Source organism: Chelonia mydas, chromosome 17 (genome assembly GCF_015237465.2).
Source record: "Chelonia mydas isolate rCheMyd1 chromosome 17, rCheMyd1.pri.v2, whole genome shotgun sequence".
NCBI classification, from domain to species: domain Eukaryota; kingdom Metazoa; phylum Chordata; order Testudines; family Cheloniidae; genus Chelonia; species Chelonia mydas.
Window position 1 is genome coordinate 9,677,443 of NC_051257.2, and position 21,257 is coordinate 9,698,699.

The 21,257-nt window shown below is 42.1% G+C and overlaps 1 protein-coding gene across 4 annotated transcripts in view; it reads right to left on the bottom strand.

Annotated features, from left to right (window-relative positions):
- LYRM9 (LYR motif containing 9) overlaps nt 1-21,257 on the bottom strand; it is a 75,975-nt gene that overhangs the window by 35,167 nt on the left and 19,551 nt on the right. The window contains exons 1-2 of one of the 4 annotated variants that reach the window (XM_037880519.2): nt 16,014-16,087; nt 11,008-11,482 (exon numbers count right to left, since the gene is read on the bottom strand). The exons of 2 other annotated variants lie outside the window; for them this stretch is intronic. The gene's annotated coding sequence lies outside the window, so the exon portion shown is untranslated. Of the gene's footprint in view, nt 1-11,007; nt 11,483-16,013; nt 16,103-21,257 lie in introns of those variants that run through there. One more of the 4 variants, XM_037880520.2, reaches the window with a different exon arrangement.

Here is a 21,257-nt window from a genome sequence, read left to right on the forward strand (position 1 = left end):
CCACATGTTCTTTTCCAGTCTTGTTGGCTGGCTGGATGCCTTTTAGTCAGGACCCCTTCCCCAGTCCAATACTCCTTTTCTTATCCTTCAGGAGTTGTGGATGTCATGGGCAGAAAGAAAGGGAGGAGAGAGGTGATCTAAGGAGTATGTTCCCTTTTCTTATAGCATTTCCCTTCTTTGAGAATCATCTCCAGCTGGGTTTCAAGCGACCGAAAGTCTCCTGGAAGGGAACTTCCAGCTGTTCCATTGCCAAGATGTACATTTCTCGCTCACACTCTTTTTCCTGCCAAAGAATGGTCACGTAACCAGGTGATACTCCATTTGATTATATTGACACCTGGCTGAGGTGTTGGTTTGCCTTTTGTCTCTGAGGAACTGGTCTGTGCCTGCTTTTCTAAACTTAGAACATGTTTCAGCAATGTCATAGAGTAGAATCTGATAATTTTACAAACAGTGTTGCGACGCATATTTTACCAGGAAAATAATGTTCAGCAGATGATGAGTTTTCTAATGATACCTCACAAGGCATAGTTTGAACAAAATTTATCACAGTCTTGTAAAAAGAATGGACATAATGGTACAGACTGCCACAATATGTTCCTCTCAGTCCTAAGTAAATGTACATAATCCTTTGGCTAATCTTGATGTTACTTGTATGATGTCCTGGTATCTATAGTTCGTCCTTGTAATTCCCCTTCCCAATCTGCATAATCCTTATGGCAGCATCAAGTGCAATTTACCATTTCACATCACACCACCTGCAACATAACCTCTCCTTGTCCTGTGCCCTCAATCCAAGCAATAATCACACTGAGTCAAAACCATCCCTGGTGTAAGCTCTAGTTTTGGTGGAGTTACACTAGGGATGAATTTGGCCCACTCTGTCTTGAGCAAAGGGTATGCCTATTCATGGAGGAAATGCTTATAAGCAGTAGTATCGTACATATAAGTCTTTGGCCTTAAGAGGGATTTTAACTTGCACAGTTCACTAATCAGGGTTTGTTACCATACCAACAGTTAATCACGTGGACAGATGCCCATCGTGCCTCAGGAATACTGTGTGCTGTCTTAAAGCCATAGCCCAGGATTTCTCAGTAACATGATGGTGTCTCTCTGTAGCTTAGCTAAAATTGGATTTGTTTGAAAGAAATAAGGAAGTCTGGCCAGCAAAGAGCCTTTCATAAACTAAGGCCCCGGTCCTGCAACTGGATCCATGTAGGAGAACATCTGCACAGAACCTCCTGCCTTCAGTGGGCAGGCACAGAGATGCAGATAGGTGGAGTCAGTGTCAGGATCAGAGCCTAAATCAGCTGAGATTGTGAGATTTAAAAGGCCTCCATGCTTTAGATGGGGAGGGAGGTAGTTCCCCCTCTCAAGAACCTTTCCCCTATAGATGCTGTAGATCACCATAATTTTTAATTTTCTTGGGTATGCTATAGGCACGTAAGGAAAACCTTGATGGACTTCCATAATGAATTTAATTAAAGAGAGCCTGGCTCTAGAACGAACAAGATAAAAATGGAATATAGGGCTTCAGTATTTGACCCAGTATGACGACAGAAGAAATGAAAGCCAGATCTGATGTACTGGTAGCAGATGGCAGTTAATGCAGTGTATTTAAAGTCCAGGCCTAAACGCTGCTTGAAATGCTTTAAACAGATGATTAAATACAAGTTGTTGCCTGCATTAGCTGAATCCTTCCTGCTCAGTTTGGGTTAGATACAGGAATCAACATGAAAAGAGGAGCTGGCTGCTGTTAGAAGACAGTTGTGCAAAATCTGAAAGAAACAGTCCACTAAAATAGCCATCTTGATCACAATCCAGTTGAAATCAATGGCAAAAATCCCACTGATACCAGCTGGATCCTCAGCTAATGTAGATGGGCGTAGTTCCACTGACTCCTATGGAGCTGTTCCCATTTACACCAGCTAACTAGGATCTGGTCCAGTGGGAGTGGGAGCAGGCCCCTGACTGGTGCAGAAAAGCCTCAACTCCCAGTGACTGCCATGGGAATTAAGGGCACACAGAAGCTTGCAGGAGGCATTCCGCTCCTTGCAAGATCAGACTCTTTTCCAGGTGGGATTGGGGCCTTTGCCTGGCATCCCCTCCTATGTACTAACATTGTAGGCTTCACAAAAGCACTTCTACATCAGGCGACTGTATGAGGAGGGTGGAACTGGGGATGCACCTTTCAGATTTGAATACAAATCAGATGCCGTGAACTTCTATCTTTGTGAGAGCCATTCTTTTTCAATTCAGCACCTAGTTTTAAATTAACATGGAATAAAGCATGGCAGCTTGATGTATTAATTAAAAAAATCAGAGGATGGGCCATGCACCGTTTTAAAAAAACCCACATTATTTAAGATCTGAAATTTGTCTCAGTGCTTACAATTGAACCACGCTGTTCTTCTGCTTACATCAGATTATGATAACCAGCCCATGATGAGTAAATAGCACTGCATTATGCAGGGATACAGTACGCGTATTATTGGTAACAATGCATTACAGCTTTCCAAAACAACGGTTATTTCATTCTCTTCTAGCCCTGCATCATTTGTACTTAAAGGGCCAGAATGATGGCCGTGGAGTCACTCCAGTTTTACACTGGTGTAACTGACAGCAGAAATTGTGCCCAGATTGGGTAATGATTTTTCAGAAAGCAAGGTAGGGTGTCATTGTCCCATCTTCTTCCACAAGTAATCTCAGTATTCAAAAGTGCTCTGTTGTTAAATAATCCTTGGTACTTTCCAACCACAGATCTCAAAGCACTTATCAAATAAAGGTAAGCATCATTCGCCCTACTTTCCAGAAAGGGAAACTGAGGCACAAAGCGATTGCGTGACTTGCCCAGGGGCAGACAATGTGTCAGTAACAGCCGGGAGTAAACCACCGGTCTCCTGAGGCCCAATCTGGTGCTCTATCTGCTGGATCATGCTGCCTCCCTTCAACGGACAATTTTCCAGTAATTCAAATCCATCATTCACATGTTTGTTTGCTTTTATTGAAGTTGCCCAAGATAATTTTGCTGCTTGGGTCTGAACATTACAGGAGAAAGCCACCTACGTGGAGCTCTAGATCCTGCTCTTGATTCAGGATTTTGTAATGAGGTTGCAGGCTGTTTTAAGATTAGATTAACTCCACAATGATGCATTTTCCTGTCAATGTTTTTTTTTTTTGTTGTTTCCTGAATTATCCTTATTGCCAAAGGAGCATCTTTTCCTGTCCTTGATCACAGCTCACCGCTTGTTTTCAGCAGAAGTCTAATAATGTTATCAAATGAACCAGTGAGAATGCTGCTGCGTAACACCTTTGTGAGTGAGGAGTAAGGCGTTTTCCTGTTACTCTAGATGGCGTGGATGGTCTTGCTGCTGTTTGGGGCATAGTCCCCTCACAAACAGAAGGCCCAATGAAGTCCATGAAAGGACTGAGCTGGTATACTGTGTGCTAAAATCTGAGACCCCAAAATCTCAGCTATCATCTCCGAAGGATGGATTCAGAGGAGGATTAAAATTCCCATTAAATCCATTCCTCAAGGTGTATTGTGGGACTCGTTTGAGCACTATAGGGCAACGAGATCTGGAAGCTCAGCACTTGCTTTGGACTGATTCTGGTCACGGTGCGCTGACTGCCTTGAACATCCTTTCATATACAGCACTAGCTGAGCCATCTCGAGGGGATGGGAAGCCATCTTTCATTTTTTATAATTCTCAGAGATGGGCCCAAGCCAAAACCCTGGATCTGAGTTCCCAAACTCAGAGCTGTCGCTAGAATGGACCAAACCCCAACACCCTGAACTTTGGAGAAGGTTGATCTCAGATCTGGATTTTGACCTTCAAGTTCGGGGAGTGTGGAGCCAGAAGTTTGGTTTTATCCATTACAGAGAGATGGGTTTTAAGTTCTGTGCATTTGGATTTGGAGCTGGCAAAGGTATAGGTTTGGGGTCCAACTCTGATTATATTTTTTCTGGGGGGACTTTGCAATCCTGCTGGAACCCTGAGGCTCTCCTTTGCAGTCTCACCTCCTTTAGTTTTTCTCCACTTCCAGGTCAATAGCCTCTGGGCAAGGAACTCATAAACTGATGTTGTGTAACACAAGGTGCTTGAGCCCAGCCTGGATTGCTGAAGTGGGCCCAGACCTGACCCTTGCCCAGTGCCCGGTTATATGGTCCATGCTAGGGGGAGGGTTAGGGGCCAAATTGTGAGCCCAGTCTTGGGTAGGACTGGGACTTGTTCAATGAAAAATACACACACACACACACACACACACACACGGTGCTAGTGGGAAGGATAGAAAGAATGGCTCCTTTCTCTCCCCTGCCACATACCTCCCAAGGATAGGCACACTCTAGCCTTTAAAAAGAGTGTACAGTGCATTGAGGAACAAATTATGTAGATTTTAAGTCCTATCGCTGTTATCAATATTACAGTAAAACCTTGAGATCCCAGTTGGCATCAGGACCTTGTTGTACTAGACACTGCACATACACATAGCAAAAAGACAGTGTCAGCTCCAAACAGCAGACAATCGAAAAAGACAAGCCAGACTGAAGAGGAAACTGAGGCACAGAGAGATGAAGTGATGTGCCCAAGGTCACACAACCGGTCAAGGGCAGAGCCAGGAATAGCACCTGGGAATCAGTGGTGATTCCCAGACCACTGCCCTATCCGCTGAATCGTGCTATTTCTTGCCTCCTCTATGGCAATGCAGAGCCACAGCCCTAAATCAAAGAACTGTCCCCTCTCCTTCTCTGGAATTTGTACGTTAAGTGCTCATGCAATGTGTTTGCCAAGTCAGATCCAATATTCAGTATATGTGTAAATGGTTGGTTTTTTTAGTACTTCTCTCTGTCCTATTTTTGATTGATCCATTCTTGTGGTGTTTTAAATATATTTTCATCTGTCTCCTGAACTGCCTGGGTGTTGACACAAAGCCCGGGGATTTTTTTCTCCTGCCTGCAGCAGACAGCGCGTTTATCAGCACCTGTCTGAGTGAATGAATGTGTCAGGACAGTTCTTCAGACTGGCAAAGGCTCTTGATGGAAAGGGACCAGCCCTAATTTTCATCCGTGATTCAGATTTGTTTACATTTTGTAAAACCTAAGGGAAAGGGGGATAAAAGCTTCAGTTCAATGGAAGTCATGTTGCTAACCTCCAGTGCTAATAATTAACTAAATTATGCTGAATTAATTTGATGTAATTATTGGTGATGGAGCAAAGACAGTAGCCCAGAGAAAGTTTGAGAGACAGGAGGAACAGAAGTCTTAACAATATGAAATACTCCATAAATAGTGTCTCTTTTTGCCAAAATGAGTCATAAATACATAAAACGAGTTTATTACAGTCATCTGGCTTCACTCAATCCTCCAAATTACCCCAGTACCCAGACAAATAGCTGCAAAATGCAGCAAGTGAACTAGAATTAAAACAAGCCTTGATGAATTCGACACAGCTCTCAGTAGAAGTGTCTTTCCCCGTCTTATTATCTGAACAATATAGATTTAATAATACATTTTAAAGAGCACCACAATGCTTTTTCATGAGACAAAGACCTTAATTAAGAACATGCTTTTGTTACAATGTTTTTTTGGGACTAGACAGGCAACCTGGAGAATGTTTATGGAATCTCTTCATTTGATTTCTATTTTTTAGACAGATTCAGTAAAAAAAAAAAAAAAAAAAATTAATAACAAAAATCATGCATTGAACCAAACAGAAAATTTCTATGATTTGTTTTGGAAAAGTACCCAGGGCTTTAATTTTTTGCTGTTAAAATATGCAATGCATTGGAAATTCATAAGTTGTTTGTTTGGGTTTTTTTGTTTGGTTGGTTTTTTAATTCTCTGTCATGAATCAGAAAAATCAGGGAACAGAAATCAAATGGCATGTGTTTGTGTTTGTTAAAACAAAGTGGGAAATGGACTAAAAAAAAGAGATGAAAAATTCTGACCAATGCTGGAAAAATGTTGTTCTCCTCTTCTCATCCCACTACACAAAGGTACGCACTTATAGTTATTAATAGCATTGCTCCATTTGTAATGCCTCCAAGTGCCGCAGACAGCAGGCACAATTACTAGCTAAATTCACAAAAGATAGGATCCGGCAATATGGACCAAGTCCAGAGACATGGGTCTTTACTACCTGAGTTAAAAGACTTAACCGCCAATAGTACGTTCCTTATCTCATCTGTGAGCTCATTCACCATGCATATGGACATACGCACCCCAGTACCGCAATTCTGTGTGTAAAGCCGTTGTCGTGTTACTATCTATCTGCATTGGACGGATGGATTTAGCACCAGGGCGGTGGTTTTGTTTCTGTATAAAGAAAGTTTACAAATTAAAGCAGAGTTTAGATAATGGCATCGATATATTGAATATTTTACAGCCCTGAGGGGCTGTTAATATTTAACTGTGAATGGTGGGGTCTCTTATTCTGCCTAGCTGCGGTTTCAAATGCAGTATTTGATTTACATCTGTCATAACCCAATAAATATATGCGCTTTCAAACTTCTATTGCATTTTTATTATCCTTGGTGACAAGAATAAAAATATTACCTAAAACATCATCAGTTATTTCAGAGGAAAGACTCCAAGCACTAGGCTGTATGAAATGAATGGGATTTTTCTAATTTGATAAGTAGGTGCTGCTGTACGCCTACAGATCATATCTGCATCAAGACTTCTGCTGATTCTAAAAGAGAATTGATCTTTCAGAGCTCATGTTAATTTCCATCAGCCTCCTATCAGACTCATCATTCCAAAGCAAGTTCTAGGACATGTATAATTTATGCATTTGATTTCAATAGATCATTTCCTGACAAGTTCTGAGGGGGGCAAAATAAAAGTCTGTTTTCCGTAGGGAAAGTGCTAATATATTTTCTGAACAACCAAGTGAACTCTCCTTGAGACTAATTTTTAAAATGATTATGCGGGGGGAGGGACAATTACTCAAAAACCAAAAGAGAGTGCAATTAGCACTCATGAAATGTGATGGATTGCTGAGGTCTCTCATCTGTCCACAGGCAGTGGCTGGAAACTTCTCCCAGGCTGTCCTTCCAATGTGACTCAACCGGTACCCACAGGGACTGAACCCCGGGGGTGAGTTAAGTCTCCACAGCCTATTCTGTTCTTGGCTGCTCTATTGAGACTTGCCAGTTTATGGTAATGGCTTTTGTGATGCGGACACTTGCCCACTAGGGACTGACCAACTTATTTTCCCGAGGCAAGCAAAGAGCATGAAGATAGTACTGGCTTTTGGTATTGTTCCTGAGTTGGAATTTGATCATTGCTGCAGTAATGAAAGATTGTCCCCCATGGTCAATAATCCCTTATTTGTGTTACTGTCACGGGTGTACCAACCTCACACTGGGCCAGAAGGGGTTAATGACAGCCTGTGGGCTCAAACAGCCCTGCCCCACTACCCTTGCAATAGAAGGAGGAGTTAACCAAGGGATGAACCTGGCTCAGTTGGGAATTGATTAGGAAAGGGCAGCAGATCTCTGGTTCACTCAGGGAGAGGAGCCTGGCTGGAGCCAGGTCGCTGAGTTGTCCCGCTGACAGACAGAACCTGCCTCAAGGAAGGTAGCCTGCAGCTGGGAGCACCAGGCAGAGGTTGGTGAAGGAATGCTGGGAGAAGGAAGTGTGCCCAGGGTTCTCAGCTGGCAGAGAGGAAGATGCCTGCAGGGTCAGGGGAGGGGAGAAAACGCACCTTCAACAGAACCAGCTGGATGGCAAAAGTGCGAAGAAGCTCTGTGGTGAGCCTGGAGAAGTGGTTTAGAGAGAGCCATGCTGATACATAGTGAGCCCGGGAAGAGGCCTAAGAGAGGTTGTGTTAGGGAGACAGCAAGGGGTTGGCATAGCCAGGCCTTGACTGCTTATTTAAGGGACCCTAAACTGAAACCCAGAGGAGAGGAATTCCCCTAGCAGCCCCCTGAGGAAGGTGGGGTGGAAACCTCGAGACTCATGCGGTATGGACTATTGAAACCCCTGATACCATGCAGTCTGGAGTTGGACTGAAGGTCTAAGGTGAGGTCAGTGGACTATTGTTTGTTGGACTACTGGTTTACCCTGGAAAGGGAGGGACTTTGTAGACTCAGAGGGCTGAGTCGTAAGAAGAAGCAGATCCCCACAGGGCTGGAGAGGCTGTCGGGGAAAAGCAAAAAGCCTGCTGCTGCAGAACATCCAGCCACTGGAGCCACTGGCCAGAGAGTCACACTCTTCCATTATCAAGAAACCCAGATCTCCATTTGGCCTACATTCAATGTAGACTGTTCAAAGCAAGGTGAGAACATCACCTTCAAAGCTTTCCTGTCTTCCTTCTAATTTCTATTCTGATCTTCTCTCACCCAGTTAACAACCCTACCGTATAAAGTCTTTATCTACAGAACAGGTACAGTAATAAGGGCAGACATAATGCAAGATACCCAGGTACTGCAAGATGCCCAGCCTGCTTCCAACCTTCCTTATCACTTTATCAGTCTTCCTTTCACTCTCTTATACCACTGCTGCCTCTAAACCTTTTACTACAGTTCTCAATTATAGTCTGTTATTTGTACTGGGGTGACCCGCAGGAGGCCTAGTTGTAGACCAGGATCTCATTATGCTAGGAGCTGTACAAACACAGAACAAAAAGACATGGGAAAAAAGTAAGGTTGATGGGCCAGATTCTGATTTTTGTTTGCGTGGGTGTAAATCTCAAACAATTCTATTAATTTCAGTTGAGTTATTCCAAATTATAGCAGTGTCAACTAGATTGCAATGTGGCTTTCTATTTCTGTCTCCACTAAATCTCCATTTTCTCTGCAGGGTGTGGTTTTTTAAAATAAATAAATAAATAAATAAATGTGGTGCCAGGGAGCCTGATCTAGCACGAAATTTAAAAGATCAGAGCACATCAGCTGAGTCTCCCAGCAGACAGTCTAATGTGTTTACTACAAGATGCCTTATTTCACACCTAGCTATGCAAACAAGAAGCATAATATTGACTTTGTCACTGTGACAATGTCATTGTGCCATTTCTTTAAAGCATATTTAAATGAGGACTCTCCCCACTACAGTCTCTCTGTCAAAGTCACTTTTACATTTCTACCGCACAGTGAAATGAAAATGTTTTTATTATCTGACTGCTTTAAAGTCTTTTGCCGAACACTGACTTGAGGTAGGTGGCTCGCAAAACTACTTCTGACTGGTTCTGATATTTGAGTTGGGAGCACTTCTGCTTTCTGCCTCAGTCTCTCATGAAACTAACTAACTCAGTTACACCAGTGTAAAGGCTTTATTAAAGTCACTGGGCCAGACTCTCAGCTGGTGTAAATCAGAAGAGCTCCATTAACATCTGGGGTTTTATAGTGATTTACAGTAGCGGAGGTCTGGGCGGTGGTGCTAGTAATTTTGTAACTGCAATGGAGTTAACTCCAAATTTACAGTGGTGTTACTGCGATGAGAGACTAGACCCAGCCATCTGTTATATCACCCAACTGCTTCACAGGAGTTTTGCAAGGTTTAATATTTCTGAAGCACTTCGAGGGTGCAAACATTATGTGATATTGGCACGCCGCGGGCTTACCCCCTTATTAGCACTTAATACTTTAAGGAGAAGGCAGAAGGGGGGAAAATCTGCTAAAAAAAGGAGAAGGAATGGGAAAGAGAGGGAAGCTTACAGAAGGGGTCTAGTCGAAGGTCAATTGAAAACCAGAGTGGAAAGTTGCAAAGAATCATTACCCTTCTGTAAAGTACCGTCCCTGTTTTCTTTTTCCCATTCCTTCTCTTTATTTTAGTAAATATTTTTCTTCCCCCTTCTCCTTTTCTTAAACTTTCATTTTCTTTGGTTTTTCAAAGTCTAATAAACTCCCAGCTTGTGCCTGAAATGGTACAAACAGCAGAAGGTAAACAAGAAAGACCAATCATGTGCTTCCTGCACACGGAACTGCCCTGGAAGGCAACAGGGACCCTGCAGGTGGGGCTGGTACCCAGAGCCATATGATGCAAGAGCAAATCATTCCAACCTTAGGAGATAAACACAACCATGGTGTAAGCAGGCAGAAGTCCACTGAAGTCAATGAAGCTGGGACTGCTTGCCCCAGTGCCAAATTTATCCTTAAGATCATAGCTTAGAGATGGAAAAGATCCTATTGACCATCATGACCATGACAATTCATCACAGACGACATGTCAGCTAATAGGCCAAATTATCCATTATGGTAAACTCTGTCATATGACCCTTGGCTCTGTTCCTACAAAGCCTCCACATGTAAAATTTGAGGACTTGCACATCAAGCCCCCTTTAGTACCTGGAATTCATTACACCTGATTCTCATTTACGCTAGAGCCACTTTATATCTTTCTGGCAGTGTAAATGAGAATCAAGCTGATCAACTTTTCCCCTGACACCTGCTCACTCCTCTACCTCACTTCCCTTCTCCCCACACACCCAGCCCTACTTTCCATTGACTTGACTTTTTCCTTTCATGGATTATTGCCTGAAACAGCATTGCTACCTTTCTTGTCTATTTTCAGACTGTCCTTAAGAAAACCCTCTGGTTCCATTTGTAGCCCACATCCTGTTTCTGCCTCCCCCTCTTCTCGTTCCTAAAAATAAAGCTGATGCAATTCAATGTGACACGACAAAATAACACCGTGCATTGGCAGAAACTCTCTCAAGAGCAGTAATTAAAGAGCGTAGATGAGAGTGTGCAAAATCCGGCCTCCTTTAGACTGGAAAGGAGGCAGCTTAGAGGGGACTCGATTGAGGTGTTTAAGATTATGAAGGGGAAGTTAGTGGAAATTGATCAATGCTTCCCTTTTATATATCCTTAATGTAAGAATGTGGTCACTCAACCAAGGTAATTACAAGGTAAATTTAAAGCAATATATATGGAAATCCTCTTTCACAGAGTGTATAGTTAGCGAGTTGAAATCACTTTTACTTACTTCCTTGAGTCACATATTGTGTCAAGACACTTTTTAGTTCAGCATGAGAAGACCGGCTCATCGAGTGTCAAACTTACCAAACGTTTTCCTGTCATAATGTTTGATGCCCCATCCTGCTGTATAGTAAAGCCAGGGCTTTTGATCCAATAGGGCAAGGTTGGCAGGATCAGGTCCTACAGGTGGGTCCCACTGTATTCCATTATGGTGGAGATCTAAACCATGCAGTCTGAGGAAATGTATGATGTATATTTATGGTGGTGCATCTCTGGACACAATGAAGAAAGGTCCACGATTTATCCTCAGGAGGCACTGGGATAATGTGTGCACCTTCTGTCTCTTCTGCTTAGTGGAGTAATCTAGATGCCCAAGCATCAACTGAGATGGTAATTTTGATTACACACGTTGAAAAAAAGGCAAGAATTTTTGTAGCATGCTTCTTCCTGAGCCTTTTTCAAAGTTAGTGAAGTCCCGGAGTGACAGAGCTCACATCCTAGACAGACACAATACTATGAAACTTCTGAGGGGTGCACTTTTCACTTCAGGGATGTTCACCTTTGGAAGAGAGAGAGAACATTTATGAAGGGCAGTGATTGCCACTGGTTTAAAAAATGCCTTTGGATTACTTAATCCATGTACAGCATTCCCACGATGGGATGGCGGGCTGGTAAAAGGAGAGAGAGGAGGAGAGCATTCATTGATGTTCCAATTCCCACAAGACCCAGCAGATGAGATATGCCTTAAAGTGAAGCTTCTTGCCAACAAGAGAATCTTCTTTCTGCAGAAGTATCAATTTCTGCCTTCTTGAGGCTATCCTTTCAAATCCATCTGTGGCTGGCACCCATGCCCTGTTTAAAATTGGCAGACCACCTTCTGAGCAGGCTCAGTTCTATCCTAACACAGATGGCATGAGTGCGGGCATGCCAGAGAAGCAGTTTGCACATCACGCTTCAGCTTTATGGGCCAGATTACCATCCAAGCAAATCAAAATGGCAATCCATGTCTGCCACCAGAGTTAAAGAAATAAACCTTAATGAACCCTTTGTTCGTTATCAACGTTTTGCTGAATGATCAGAGCTTGATTAATGATCAAAGTCCCCAAATAGCTTCCATTCTGGCAAGGGTCTGGCACTGGTGAATCAGTTTGTTTTTCACTAGGGGAGGAAAGAAGGAATATAATGAAGTCTCTATCCCTAACCAGCGCAGTGAGAGAGGTACTTTTGGCAAAAGTGGTCCAGCATCCAAGCCAAATATCCTGCTGAATATGTCAGCCAGGTGCACATGTCAGCTGCACAACTTTCCATAACTTCTTTGTGCGGGAAGCCAGCACATGGTTTCTATGGCTTTTAGGGACACTCTTAATTTTGAGTGTTTTTTACCACGGTTGATTACAAGAATATTCACCATTGATAGCAATGCCTGTAGGAATACAGGACATGTCATTAGCAGGAGTATTATTAGTATTAGAAAAGGAGTCGATGGAAGAAGTCTCTTGTGGTCTCTCATCAATGCAGCTAAGCTCATTCAGGCAAATTTTGTGCGGAACGACCCTGCAGCCTCACTGCTGTTAGTGGGAGTAAATCAGTGTAGAATTTGGCCAATTATTTATACGAGTGCACAATCTGAGCGAAACAGTATTCCAGTTGTGTAAAACTCAATTCACGGCCCAATTTTGGAAGCAATCACTACCTAGCAGAGCATTGACTGCTTGGAGCAATCCCTTTGGTTTCACAATAGTAAGCACTGTGCTTGGTGGTGTTTGCAGAATCAAGCCTTTAGCTTGCTGTGTGATTAACATTCATGGGGGATTTCAATCACCCTTCAAAATTAGGAGTGCCAGGGCTTCTCAAGAAGAAGGGAGGTCTTATGCTTAAGGCACTGAATCGGCATGTCAGATGTGAGTTTCATTCTCAGCTCTGCCATAGACTTTCTTTGTGACTTAGGCAAGTCACTTGGAGATATGCCCTTGCTTCACAGAGGTGGTGTGAGGATAAATGTGCCCTAGAAAAGCCTGTAAATTCGTAATAAATACCCCCCTAAAGCATTCACAGTTGATTTGTACAGAAAGATGAGTAGGAGTCAAGTCAATGGGAGTCTTTCCATTGAGTTCAGTGAGCTTCGGATCAGGTCCTAAGGCAACATAATAAGGACAAATTTAGTACCTGCCTGATGGCAAAGATGTGCAAGGTAATGATGATGATAACCCCGGCTATGGGGTATACCCATTATGACTACCATACTAAATAACCTCCTATGATATTTGGAAGTACATACTTGTTTGAGCAGGTACACATCTCCAGAGATCTGACTTAAAGCACAAGTTTAGTTTGTTTGTTCTTTTTTGCACAGGCCCAGAGTGTTCCCCATGCTTAGTATTCCTGAGAGCTGATCAGTCACCAGTAGAATAAATTGCACCTGTTGGTGTGTTCGACTCTGACGGTAATGATACCTTCCTTTAGGTGGACAGGATGTGTTCTGTATCTGTAGGCACTTCAGCTCGTCGGGGTGAAGTGCACCTGAAAACATTCTGGCTGTTTAAGACTCTAGCAAAATTGCAAATCCTACAATTGTATGCTCATGTCCTGGTTACCTGAAATCCTGCAAGAGGCATTTCTGAGACAGAACAAGGCTAAATATTTATTAATGATATTCTTATGTCAGGTGACACTTCTGTCTAACTGTAACTGACAGTGGAATGCTAGTAGCTGTTCTGAACTAAATGCAATACACGTAACAACAGCAGAAGCCATCTACCATGCTGAGATAAATAATCCGTCTGCAATCCTGATGAAAGTATCCTTCAAAATATTGTTACATTTGCTATCTTTACTGACAATTCACAATTAGAACTGTGCTATTCAATTTGTCAACAGGGTTGGGTTTTTTCTCTGGCTACAAAATGCCGTTAAGGAATCACTCAGAACATGTGCAGTTAGATAACAAATTGGCGCTCGCTTTATCATTTTTGCCAGTTGCTTGTGCTTTGGCAGTTTCACTTTTCTCCCTGTATAGGGCAAATAGGCTCCTAATAAGTTTCATGAAACCAAGGACAGGTCTACACTACAGCAGCACAGCATAGTGTAGACACGTCCTACACCAGCTACAGGGGGTTTTCCATCAACATAGTTGATCCATCTCTTTTTCCCCAGAAGAATTCTGCCATCGACCTAGCCACAACTACACAGGGGGTTAAGTCAACCTGACTACATTGCATAGGGAGTGTAAATTTTCCACAGCTCGGAGCAATGTAGCTAGGTCGATTTAATTTTTAAGTGTAGACAAGGCCTACTCCACTTACAGCAATCAGAGTGAGGGAACTTTAATTATCCTCACAGATTAGGTTTGTCCAAGTCCAACAGTAAGCAACAGAGACCTGCAGAGAAGAATCAATTGTTCATTATCTCCCCTTCCGCATCTCAGTACTCAAAGTGCCATCAATAAAGCAGTCCATATAAGCCTATGTAGGAGGAAAGCACAAATTCATCAGCATATGATCTTTCACCCTTGCTTAACTAGTCACATTACATGTGAATCCATGGCCTTGAGATGAATAGGTTAGTGCTTTCAGTAATCCACTCAGAACAATGCATTTTAATACACCACACTACCTTTAGATCTAAATAGGGAGTAATCCTGAAACACTCCATGGAATTGAGCCTTTCAGACTTTCCTGATGCTACGCTTTTCAGAATATATCTGAAACATTATAAAGAGCTGTGGCAAAACTGTAGCCTTCAGAAGACTGCAGTGCTTTTACACAAGTATGGCTCCCATGGAAATCAGTATCTGGCAGTAGAACTTAGCCCTTTCAGGTGCTGGGAAAAGTAGGAGTCCACTTTGGGACACGACAACCTAGTAGTTCCTCACCCTGCTCTATAGAAAGCAGCTGGTGGGATTCTCGGTCTTTCGTTCCCCATCGCAGTTGTGGAGGGAGGGAGTGCTGGGGAAGTGGTGCTCTCTTGGCAGGGGGGGCTCAGTACCCTTGCACATGAGCAGCAGAGGGAGTGCTTATAGCTCAGTGGTGTACTGGCACTGCCTGAGATCACTCTCACCCTTATATTTGGACATAGGCTCTACAAGAGCTGCATGCAAGTGAAAGCGATTTAGCTTGAAAATCACTGTTTTAAGTGAAAACAAATGATGCACAAACAGCCTAATAAACCAAGTGCAGTACCGACATTTTACAGCTCTACGAGGCAGGCAATAACCCAGACAGTTTGATTAATAGGGTTCTTCCCTTTATTAGAAGTTCTTTCCTGTATTCAACATTTGGCTGCACAGTTTGGTGAAAAATCAATAAAACAGACTCACTCTGCCGCTGTAACTCCAATGCTAACTTCTTCACTCAGGGCCCAGTCTAAAACCTACTGAACCCGATGGAATGATTCCCATTGACTTCCATGAGCTTTGGATCAAACCTTCTCTCAAGGCACTTAATAGAATCTTCTAAGATTTTTTTCAAAAGACAGAAGTTATTAAAAAGAACAACAAGGAGAAGAATATGTTTCAAACGAGTCTGCCTCCTCTTGCAAGATATAGACACTTGAAAACCCACAGCAAAATTCTGATCTCATTTACATTGATGTAAACCTGGAATTGACATCAGTGGAGTTCATCTGGAGTTTTACTGATGTAACTTAGGTCAGAACCTGGCCCCACTGAGTACAATGAGGTGGTAAAGGTATAAGTAAATGAGGGCATTATTTGTGTTTGACAAGACCTCTATAGTTTAAATTGAACCTAAAACACAGGGAAAACTTCTAGTTTATCATGTCACACTATGATCTTTTAAGTAGAAAGATTATTCATTTGATTCTTCCAGTGAAGGACACAACATGGTGTCATCAAGCACTCATATACTGCACTTATCATTGTGGTGTGACCACCTGAATAGAATAGAAATCTGAAGTACTGTGTGAAACTCTTCAGAGCTGGTCATATGCGGCCATACAAGGGTAGATGTCTCATTTAAGACAATAGAACATGCACTTATAAGAGACTTTTACCAAGGTAAAAGTAGTTGTGGCCCTACTGAACAATTCTAGAACTGGCCCAAGGACAGCAGCGTAGGGCATTTGAAAGATACCTTATAACAAGCATTTGAACTCTTTTGTTCCCCCTTCTGAATAGTAGATAAGACATTTCAGGGTCTTTGATATCCACCTTAGATCAGTGCTGTAGGAAAAAGAAAATTTAAGATTGTTAATTAACTTTGTTAAAACACCTGCAGTTAGTCATCCCATCAGGACACTTAGGATGCCCTTTCAGGACTACATTGCCCTTTGTTGTTAACATGTAGCTTACATAATAGCCAAAGTGCAATGCAATTAACTCCTTCCCCTGCTGAAATTTAAACCAGCAATTGTTTTTATAATTTACTCAGCAAAGCGTCAGGCACCTTTGCTCAGAGAACTTTCCAGCTCTGTTCAAAATATGCCTGATTTAGTTTTATGGACAAGATAAAACAATATCAGTTGCTACATTTAATTGTTTAGTACTGAATGGTGTCTAGGGCCCAATTTTCATTTAGATTAGGCCCCTTTACATTGCTACAGTAACATAAAAGGGGCCTTAAAGGGGATGTAAGAGTAATTTACATCCATTTTAAGGCTCCTTTACGCTGCTAGAGCTTTACACTATTTTAGTGAAAAAGTGAATCAGACTCCTAATTAGGCCTATTTTAAAATCTGTTGTGGGCCATATTCTCAGCGGGTGTAACTAGTGTAGAGTCAGTGATCTTGGTGGAGCTGCTAGCTAAGGAACTGGCCCAGTATCTTCTGCTGACCTCAGAATACAAAGCACCCAGCTGATCTGCATCTCCTCATTAACTCACTTCTAACTGAAACAGACTGAACTCTCTGTATGTTCAGACACGTACTGTTGGCAGTCACGTCAAGCCACTGACTTGAACTGGTGCAGCCAGGAAGAGTATCTGCATGGCACCATGTCTCCTCTTCTTTAGCATCCAAACGATTTTTCTTAAATCCCTAACTATCCCTCCATAATGTATTCAAGTTCCAGAAAATGTGGAATTGCCTTTCACACACATGTGCAATCCTTTACCCTGAGCCTGAGTGTGACTATTGTGTATATATAAAGCATGATAAAACAAACACAAATTCATGTTCCCTTAAATTTTCCTTTTCCATGGGGCATGCTGGTAGTTTTTACGGACAGATACTCCAACAAAAGACTCCCATCGCTCACACTGAAAGAGTTAATTTCTGTGACCCAAATATGGAGACCCATTTTAAACTTGCTGGAAATTGCTTTTTAATCCTAGCTCTCGAGGATTTCCTTTGAAACCATCTGCTGTGCACCCTGGGTACTCTATTTCTGCATGCAGAATTACTATACTATAGACCTTCTTTTGTGTACCCAATACTTTTCAGCACATTCCTGAAATAAAATCCATAGTTTTAGTGTTTTCATTTTTGTTTTCTGACTTCAAGCACAGATTAGAAAACAACTGTAAAGGCCAAAAGCAATTATAAATGCGTATCAAGGGCAAATAGAACCACAATTCTTTTCCCTTTGCAGTATTTTGAAATAAATCTAAAAATATAGATTTATATTCATAACGCCTCCTTATTTATGAAAGGTTTTACTTCTCATTGGAAAGTGCTTCCTTCTCACTGGAGTCAATGGGTCATAAGCACATGCTTAATTTTAATTCTCTGAATAGGGATGGACTTAGTGCTTTTCTGAATTAGGGCCATAGTTTGGATGTTGGAAGGTAACACTAAAATGCATCATAACTAGAGCCTGGTACATATAATAAAATAAATGTTTGCAGCTACTCACTTGACTTTTTAAATGATTTATTTTCAGACCCAGTGTGAACTTTTTGCATTTGCTTCTTGCGAACATTTGTTCTGCTGAATTCTACTGGCGCAAATATTGGCAGAGAGTGAATTTTAAAGTCACGCTCACAAATACGTTCAGGGGAAACAGAATTCTAAATTGTCATGTGCAAGTGCTTGTTTCAGAAATGTTTAATCACAGCAAACCAATACTATGGTTTTTATCTGACCAATCACAGCTAACCGAAAAAGTAGGAATAGCTGAGACACACAGAGGACTGTTTTCAAGCAGTCGATTGGCTCAATCCATAGAGTTCAACAACAACAACAAAAATTGAATGCTTTCAGCAATAAGTATGTTTGAGGAAATTGCAGTCTGTCTGCAAGCGTTCTGAGAGCAGAGAAGGATGTGAATTATTTGCTTTGTTCTAATCATATAAGGTGCAATTAACTTCTATGAAGAGGACCAGCTTAAGGCCTGTGCACCCCTTATGTCTCATGTGAGCCCGTGAGACTGAGGCCAGATCCTCAAAGGTATTTAGGCAGCTAAATCCCACTGATTTCAATGGGCATTGGGTGCCTAAATACCTCTGAGGATGTGGGCCCTCTGCATAGGGATGTATATCACCCACCAGGTTCATTTTCGTAAACAATAATCACCTGGCATGCAGTGTAGGTGGATAGAAATATAGAAACTTTAATCTCCGACCAAAATATTCAGTTGCCTAAATGAAGACAGAATTCCATATTCTTTGATGCATTATTCTAGCACGTGAGCAATCAATGTTGGAAATGATTAATATACAGGAGAGAGCTACACATGCAGATGTTAGAAGAATGTGAGGAGAAAAAAAAACCCCAAGCAAATCATTTTATTTCAGCAATAACAGATGTTGGAGCATCATCCTGCAGCCATGTAACTTTTAATGCAAAATGGCTTTCAGAGTGAGGGGGTGGGGGAGTGGAATCAATGCCAAATTACCCATTTATTTCAGCATTTTCATTTTAATGAGATCCTGTATCATTTTGTCTTTACAGTTGTCCTTCGCTAATAATCTTCTCAAATGAGTTTTGTCTTAAGCATCAGTGAAAGAGAATCAGCTGTTTTAAAATTCTATGTCTGTCTCTAGTACGTTCTACGGCAGAGACAAATTCTACTCTCACTTACACCAGTGTAAATCCAGAGTAATGCCCCTGAAACCTGTGGAGTTTTTCTGGATCTATACTGGCTTAATTGAGCAGATTCAGGCCCTGTTACCTTTCCTTAAAGTTGTTGGCCGATGTGTGCCCCACCACACTGAAGATCATTGCTTTGATACCAGGGCCTGTGTCAGCTTCTGAAAGTCCCCAGAATAAAGGCATCACAAACATAGCTTAAAGCCACCTTTGCGCCTTACTCCATTCCTCTGCTCAGCTCAGGAACGGACTAACGGAGGCCTGTCTACACTAGAAACTATTGCCAGCATAGTAATTTTGTTTGGAGTTTGCGGGGGTGATTTTCTTTTTTACCACATTTTAATACAAGCAAAACCCTAGTGTAGGCAACGCAAGAGAGTGCTTTTGTTGGTATAACTTAGTTTACTTGGGGAACTAGCATAAACTGCACCAGCAAAAACACCATCTGCATTAGGAGGGTTTTCCCAGTATAGCTATAATGACAAACCCTTTCTTGTGTAGGCAAGGCTTCAGAATCAGGGCCTATGTCTCTTCACTGAGATATGAACGATCTTACATGCCCTGATTTCAGCTCAACACAATGGAAATTCCAGGGTCGTTACACCCCATATTCTTCATAGAAATATGGTTATGATATAAATATGGCACAACTAAGATATACTTTATGCAAGATGGCTCTTGTATGATATCATTGGAAAGGTTATGATTTACTGAATGTGATTATCCAATTTGTATGCGTGTATCATTTCTGTATCTAAAGTTAGGAATATTGACTATGTAACAATTACAGCTGTGTGTGTATTTGGGAGACACCCACTAGACAACTGGCCATCACAGCCTTGATGGCCCATTAAGAAGAAACAATAAAACGGTGAAGATACGAATCTCTCTCCTTCCCGAGAGGTGTCCAGGGACATAGCTGTGACACTACCAGGGCAGGTGGTTCTGTCACCTAATCCAAAATACCACCTTGGACACTGCTGGTCCATTTCCTCTGTAGGGGGATGGGGATCAAACAAAGTTTTCCCACCTTAGGTAAATCCTTTTTAAGGCTTGGGGTGGGGTGATGGTTAATCTGAACTCTCCTCCATGGCCTACCCAAGAAGAAAGACTGCTGAAAGTACCTGAGGGGAAAGGCAGGGGTGAGTCCAGACTGAGACAGGGGTCCAGTCTGTAAGAAGAGATAACTGGAACTCTAAGCTACAGAAACTTTGCATCCTGCCTAATTCAACATTTAGAGTGAGAAATTACATTTTGTAATCTGTTTCTTTAGTTTACATTTTTTCTTTTATTTGCTTAGTAATCTGCTTTGTTCTGTTTGCTATCCCTTATAATCACTTAAAATCTGTCTTTTGTAGTTGTTAAACTTATTTCTTGTTTATAACATAACCCAGTTTTGTGCAATCCATATCTGGGGCAGGAAGCAGCTGTACATATCTCTCTTCACATTGAGGGAGAGGGTGAATTTTTATGAGTTTCCGCTGTGCAGATTTTTCTATACAGCACAAGACAATATACCTTTGGGTCTTCACTCCAAGGGAGGTGCGCACCCAAGTACTGGGGCAAATCCCTTAAGATGAGTCTTCCCAGAGCTAATCTCAGTGTCTGTGTCTTTCTGCAGCTGGGTGTGGCCCTCCCTGTATGTGTGCTAGAGGAGGCTTAAGAGGCTGTCTCAGCAAGACAGGATAAAGGGGGCCCAGGCTGGCGAAACAGGCAGGCTCAGTGGCATCCCAGGACATCAGGTGGCACCTTAAAGGTGGGCAACACATCACACTCTTGTTTGTTTTTTCTAGGTTGATTATACCCAAGGCTTTCCTTCCAGTACAATCTGCTATCTGCAGATACAGCTTGAGTCTGGTGTTGAGTGGGTACTTCAGTAACCACTGTACCCCCCAAACAGCTTGTTTGCCTACTCTACCTAAATCCTATTAACTTGTTTCTTCGGACCTCATATAAACCAGAGGATAGAAGATTTTAAAGAATACGTCAATGTATAAAAGCCATTCAAGTCTATCAGACCCGTCCCCCTAAGGTACTATGAGCAAAATTCTCTGTGGTGTAATTCCATCGACTTCAAGGGAGTTACATCAGCAGGGAATCTGGTCCTTCATTTTCACTGGATAATATGTAATTGCTCTTGTTCAACTCCAGTGCCTGTGCCTAAAATACCAAGTGACAGATTTATCAGTCTCTGAATGGAAAAGCGCGTCATTGGTCCAGCTTTGCACAGACCTATACTTGGTCCACTATCCTGAGCTTCTCCCTCACTTGCACCCTGGACACCAAGGCAGGTGAGATGAAAGCTTGGGAAGTCAAAGCTGTAGAGCTAGTTTGCTGGGCCCCTACGTAAC